The 6,000-nt window shown below is 52.8% G+C and overlaps 1 protein-coding gene across 1 annotated transcript in view; it reads right to left on the reverse strand.

Moving 5' to 3' along the window:
* Positions 1–2,861, reverse strand: part of TCP11L2 (t-complex 11 like 2) — a 40,279-nt gene extending 37,418 nt beyond the window's left edge. Inside the window, exon 1 of the mRNA XM_075551042.1 lies at positions 2,658–2,861. The gene's annotated coding sequence lies outside the window, so the exon portion shown is untranslated. The remainder of the gene's footprint in view (positions 1–2,657) is intronic.
* Positions 2,862–6,000: the final 3,139 nt, after the last annotated feature.

A 6,000-nucleotide genomic window follows, 5' to 3' on the forward strand; every position in this document is an offset into this window, starting at 1 on the left:
GTGGCTACCTCAGTGTGGTACCCAGAAGGGCGTCGCTGAAAAGAGTTGATTGTCCAAAGTCAGTGCCAACCACCGTACTAGAGTGACTGAGATTCCATTTCCAGGGAGCCATCCTTTCGGTGTTCCACAAGGCCTGGTAATAAAACCCAAATACTGTGAACAGGGTTAATGGCTTACAGCTAACCTGAGTCATAACCATTGTGGAGCGAATGATTCAGATTATACAGCAGGGTCCTGAGGAATGGAACCCCACCTGAGCAAACTAGGTGGTGGGTAGGGGAAATTTAAAGACACATCTAGCAGACACCATCCTTCTTTCAAGACCAGATCAAGGTCAGGTACAAGGGAAAACAGTCACATACATGAGGTTGCAGGCAAGGACCTGGGAAAGTAACACATAGGACTGGGGCTCTGCAGAACACAATGAGAGGATTGGAACATTTTCATCTTTTGCGTGCTGCGGCTGTAGCCCCACTCCCAAATAGCAACGTCGAGAAGATACCCATACAGAGCAAAGTCAGCCACAGGGCAGGGAGAGGTGGCTGGGCCATTCAACTAGAGAACACTGTCTTCACCAACTGGAACCAACAACACAGGGCCAGACGAAAGCCAACAAGTCAGGCATTGTTTTAAGAAGCAGATGTTACCCATGGCATCACACCACCAGCGAGAAGGATTTCTAAGCATGTTTCTCACTTAAAGATGCTTCGCTCACCCCAGATTTGCCTTTTGCAGTCCCTTGTGCCCCCCCCCCCCCATTTGGGGCCCTTCACTCCTCACAGGCTGGCCTGGAGGCTACTGCTACACATGATGGGTATTTTCAGACCTGGCTGCCCAGGTGACATGTGCATCTCTAGAGGAAAGAGGTAAGGCAGGCAGGGTGTCTCTCTAAGTGGGAACCACCCACAGCTGATCGACCGGTTGAAAAGAACAAAATCTAGCAAGGTTGGAGACCACAGGCCAGCACTGGGTGTAAAGAACCCACTGGGGACAAGGACAACTTTATTCTTCTCATGGTTATGGTAGGAGGACAATTAACTACAATTAATTCCTAAACTTCAGTAGTCCTGGGTATGTTCTACACCTCCATCCTCACCTGGGTTGCAGTTTATCAAACATTTGTATCTTCATGAGATTTACACAATGAAACTTTGTATCATTTCAAAATTGCTTGTTAATAGTTACATATGTGCTTTACACAATGTATGGATTGTGATAAGAGTTGTATGAACCCCCAATAAAGCGTTTTAAAAATAGTTACATATGATTTCTGGCACTAACAGGATGGAGGTAAGGGGAGCATCTAATTACGTTCACACAAAGCAGTTAGCAGTTTCCTTAAGTGCTCTATACTGCCCCCTGGGGTGGGGGCGCTGGAATGATCCAAAACAAACAACCAAACAAACAAAAACCCTTCAAAGCCATGTGTCCATTCACACTGGCAGGGATGCTGCCAGAGGCAGGGGAAAAAACTGCGCCTGTGGGTTTCTGAGACTGTAACGCTTTGTTGGGGCAGAAAGCCTAGTCTTTCTCCCGCGGAGCAGCAGGCGGTTTCCAACTGCTGACCTGGGCAGTTAGCAGCCCAACGAGTAACCCCTATGCCACCATGGCTCCCAGAGTGACCCAGGGAAGCTGACCAGCCGACACCTACACTTTTATCTTGCATTAGGGGCTAAGGAACAAAAGTTTTTGGTTACTTGAGGGGTGCACAGTAAAAAAAAAAAAAATCCCCCGAAAAGGTGACAGTAGGCTAGGTAAGTCTGGCTACCAATGATCTAAACTGTGCTCTTCCACCAAACCCACTGCCACTGCATTGATTTCCACTCACAGGGACCTGAGTTAAGGTTTCCAGCGCTGTACATCCATCCCTACAGGAGACAAGCACAGCCTCCTCCCGCGGTGGGGCCAGTGGGTTTGAACTACCGACCTTACAGTTAGGGGTCCATCACTTACCCAGCAGGACCACGAGGGCTCTTGGGACACCCAGGTACCACCGAACACCAGAGCGGTGGTGCCGAGAACAGCTTTGGCAAACACAAGCCATCCGTGACCGGACGACGAGGTTCGAGCCCAGGCCTGGAGGGCATGCCCTGCCCCCTCCACCCGCAAGTGAGAGTAAACCCAGGGGACGCTGCACGCCCCCCTTCTCCCCCCACCCGCCCACCGCCGCCCTCCGCCGCTCCTCCCCTGCCGAAACACCACGTTTCCTGTCAAAACAAACTCTTGGGGGAGGGGACTTCGGAGGCCAACCGAGTGTCCGAGGAAACCCAGCAACAAACCCCAAACACGCGCAGCGGCTCGCGCAGGCGGAAGACGCTGGGGAGGGGTGCCTCCTCCCGGGGCCCCCAGGCTGGAAAGACGTCGCAAGCACGGTCGCTGGCCCGGGCCCAGCGGCGTGTAAACAGCCCGCGGCCGCGCCCCCGCCGGACCCCACTGGGATCCTTCGCCGCCGGCCTGCGTCCCGCTTCCCGGAGGGACGGCGGGCGAGGTCAAACGCGGGGGGGGGGGGGAGGAGAGTGCCTGCAGGGGGGGCGCAAAAGGCGGGGCTTGGTCATCCCGCGTCCCCCAGTCCCGGGACGTGGCTCCCAAGTGGGACGCAGGCGGCCCTCGGGGTGCCCTGAGGAGAGGTGGCCCCTCCGTCGGTGCTGACCGCTCACCTCTAAGCCAGCGACCCTCACCCCGGGCGGGACGCGCACGGGGTCCGGCGAGGAGCAGGTGGAGAAAGGCGGTAGAGTGACCCGGAGTGAGGAGACCTCCGGGCGCCCCGGCACCGAGCACAGGACAGCCACCGCGAACACTCGCCAGGCCAGAAACCCCAGCCCTCAGCGGCCCCGACCCCTCCACGCGGTATTTAAAGGGCCCGGAGGGACTCCAGGGAGGCAGTCAGGCGCGGCCATCACGCCCACCAGCGAGGGGGGCCGACCGCCCGACGGGATGGGGCGCTCAGGGCACTCCGAGCTCCTGTAGCTGAACTTCTTGTTGATCTGATTGACTAAAGACAGTTTTCCTGAAATCCGGACTGCCGAGGCGGAAGGCTGCGTGGAACGGAGGGAGTGTAGCGGGAGGCTGGGAACAACTCCCCCCGCGCGGCCTGCGAGTGGTGCGGTCCGGGGACTCGGGAGGCGGAGACGGTGTGTTTACGGAACTAGGGCAGCCTTGCTGCCCGGAGCGCCCGAGCGGAGGGCGGTGCCGACAGCGAGGAGGGGCGGGGCCTGGCTCCTGGGGGCGGGGCTTGCCTGGGCGGGCGGGGCTTGCCTGGGCGGGCGGGGCGGGGCTGGTGGAGCTAGTGGGGAGCTGCGTTGAGCCGTTGGGCACCTAGGGCGTCTCCACTCACCCAGTGCTGCAAACTCCCAAACTCCCGGGCTGCAAGTGCTAGTCGCCAGACAGCACTCCGTCACACCGCCCTCTCCCACACGGCATACGCCAGCGTTGCAAGTGGACTTTCCCACGGGTACTCACAACCAGCCGTGTCCCTGAGGCCTGCGTCTACACCTCCACAGAAACACACGTCCAGATTTGCACCTGGACAGGAAGATTAGCTCGCGGGTGGGGTGGGGTGGGGTTGCGGTGTCACACCCACTCAGGCTCTCTGGAGAGATGTCAAGTTCGTGTGCGTGCAAGAGATTAAAAAGCGCCTCACTTCCTCTAGGGCTCTTGGCAGCACCTATGGTGGGGAGAAGTGTCGACATTGGTTCATGTAAATAACCAGGCCCTAGAGAGCCTCCGGATGGCCAGGCAAACTCTTCAGCTCTGTGGGCGTGATTCAGGCTGCTCAGAAACGCTCCCCTCAGTGCACATGGAAACCACAGCTCACACCTGAGTGCATCTCCTGCCAGTTGTAAACTAGTGTTCTTAGGGAGAGATTTACATGCAGGGATTTTGTAAAGACTGAAGTATTTTAATTGTTGGCACGTTAGTCACCAATAATCTGGAGAATGATAAGTAGGCAGTCTTTAAAGCCAGCGTTGAGAACAGTTATTACTGTAGCTGGACATGTCTTGGGTTCAACCCTTGGCTCTGACCTTTGCTGCTCATGTGACTAGACAAGCTACTCATTTCCCCTTGTTTCCTTCAGATCTGTAAACCGGGGTCAACAATGCAAACATCTCATTGTGTTGTGACGAAGACAATGCATGTGGAGTGGTGCGCACAATAGGAGCCCAAATGCAAATAGTTGGCAAGCCTTTCTAGTTGCTGATCTATATTACTTTGTGCTTGTGTCTCTTTCCGCAGCCCCCTCCCTCCTTCTCCTAAAATGTGCATTTCATGCAACCCAAGGTTCTCCCCTACCAACAAAGTCTTAATTTATGTCACTTGTTAAATTAAATAGTCAGAATAACAAAATCCTCTGGAGCCAATTCTCACCCCATAACAACCAACATCGTAGCAACTGCCATCCCCACTCTAAAGATTGCACAATAGAAAAAATAACCCCAAATGCCCCCCCAAACATGACAGTGACACACGGCAGCCTTGCTTCCTTTGTTAGCTTTGTAAGAGTGCGTTAAATATGGTTTCTGGTTGTGACATACCTCACAGCAGGTGAACATTAGTCAGGCAGTAGCTGAGCCTGCCTCTGTGCCCAGCTGCCAGACTCTAGGCCTGGCATTTGTTTTTAAACCTTAAATATGTAGCTCTCAAGTCTCGAGGAAGCAATGCTACATGTTTTTCTTTCTTTCTTTTTTTTTTCCTGATCAAAGCAGGTGAGTCAATTTCAGGCTGTGTTGGGGTAAAGCGCTTGTAGCAGGGGGAGATTAGGGAAGAATCTTGCAGGGGGAGAGGTGGCACAGCCTCAGAGACCTCAGGCAGGAAGACACAAGAGTTTGGAACCACCAACTCGTGCTATTTTGAAATTAAATTGCTTGATATCTGAAAATCCTTTGGTGAATTACCTGGCTAACTGCCCTTGCTCTTGTCTGTGATAGAAAAGCACTTGGAGGAAGAAAAAGACAAAAACAAATTATGTTTAAAAATAAGACGCGTGCCACACCTTTGTTCAGGAAAGTCGAGCCGAGACTAGAATATGTCTTGTCACAGAATAGACTCCACCTGGCTCAGGTTATGTTTACAATCCTCTGGAAAAGGCAGTCTCTTCAGCTAAGGATGACTCAGTCTCACAATTCTTTTTCTCCACCCCCCTGTTCCCCCTACCCGTATGTTTGAAATGAACTTGTTGTCACTAAACATTCCAAGTGCATTTCAGTTTTCCTTTTCTGCTGTTATTTTCATCCACTCGGACCAATATTCAGGCCGATGGCTAAGGAATCTGGAGGGATTTTTGTTTTGATTTGTTTGTTTTGAAAGAAGCACAGCCCCTCTCAACAAATGAAATCAGCAACAATGCCCCATTAAACCCTCCATACATGTGGTTCTCTTTCCTTAAAAACAAACAAACAAAAAAACTCTTTTATAACCATGTAGGGAACACATGGTAATGCTGCTTGTTTTCTCTCCATAAATGATACCATCAACCAAATTGGGTCAGGTTCCCTTGGCCAATAACAATGGCCAAAGACAGCTTAAACTGTTAGCTCAATGCCCCTTGCACAGGGGGCTAGAGGAGAAGACGAGCCAGTCAAGGTGCGATGTAGCAACGGTGAAAAATACAACTTTCCTCTACTTCCTAAATGCTTCCTTCCACGCCCCCTGCCCCCCCCCACCACTATCATGATTTGAATTCTACCTTGCAAGTCTGGCTAGACCAGAGGATGTGCACTGGTACAGATAGGAACTGCAAACACAGGGAATCCAGGGTGGATGATCCCTTCAGGACCAATGGTGAGAGTGGCGATACTGGGAGGGTGGAGGGAGCGTGGGTTAGAAAGGGGGAACCAACTATAAGGATCTACATGTGACCTCCTCCCTGGGGGATGGACAACAGAAAAGGGGGTGAAGGGAGACGTCGGACAGGGCAAGATATGACAAAATAATAATTTATAAATTATCAAGGGCTCATGAGGGAGGGGAAAGTGGGAAGGGAGGGGGGAAAAAGAAGACCTG

Source organism: Tenrec ecaudatus, chromosome 6 (genome assembly GCF_050624435.1).
Source record: "Tenrec ecaudatus isolate mTenEca1 chromosome 6, mTenEca1.hap1, whole genome shotgun sequence".
Lineage (NCBI taxonomy): Eukaryota > Metazoa > Chordata > Mammalia > Afrosoricida > Tenrecidae > Tenrec > Tenrec ecaudatus.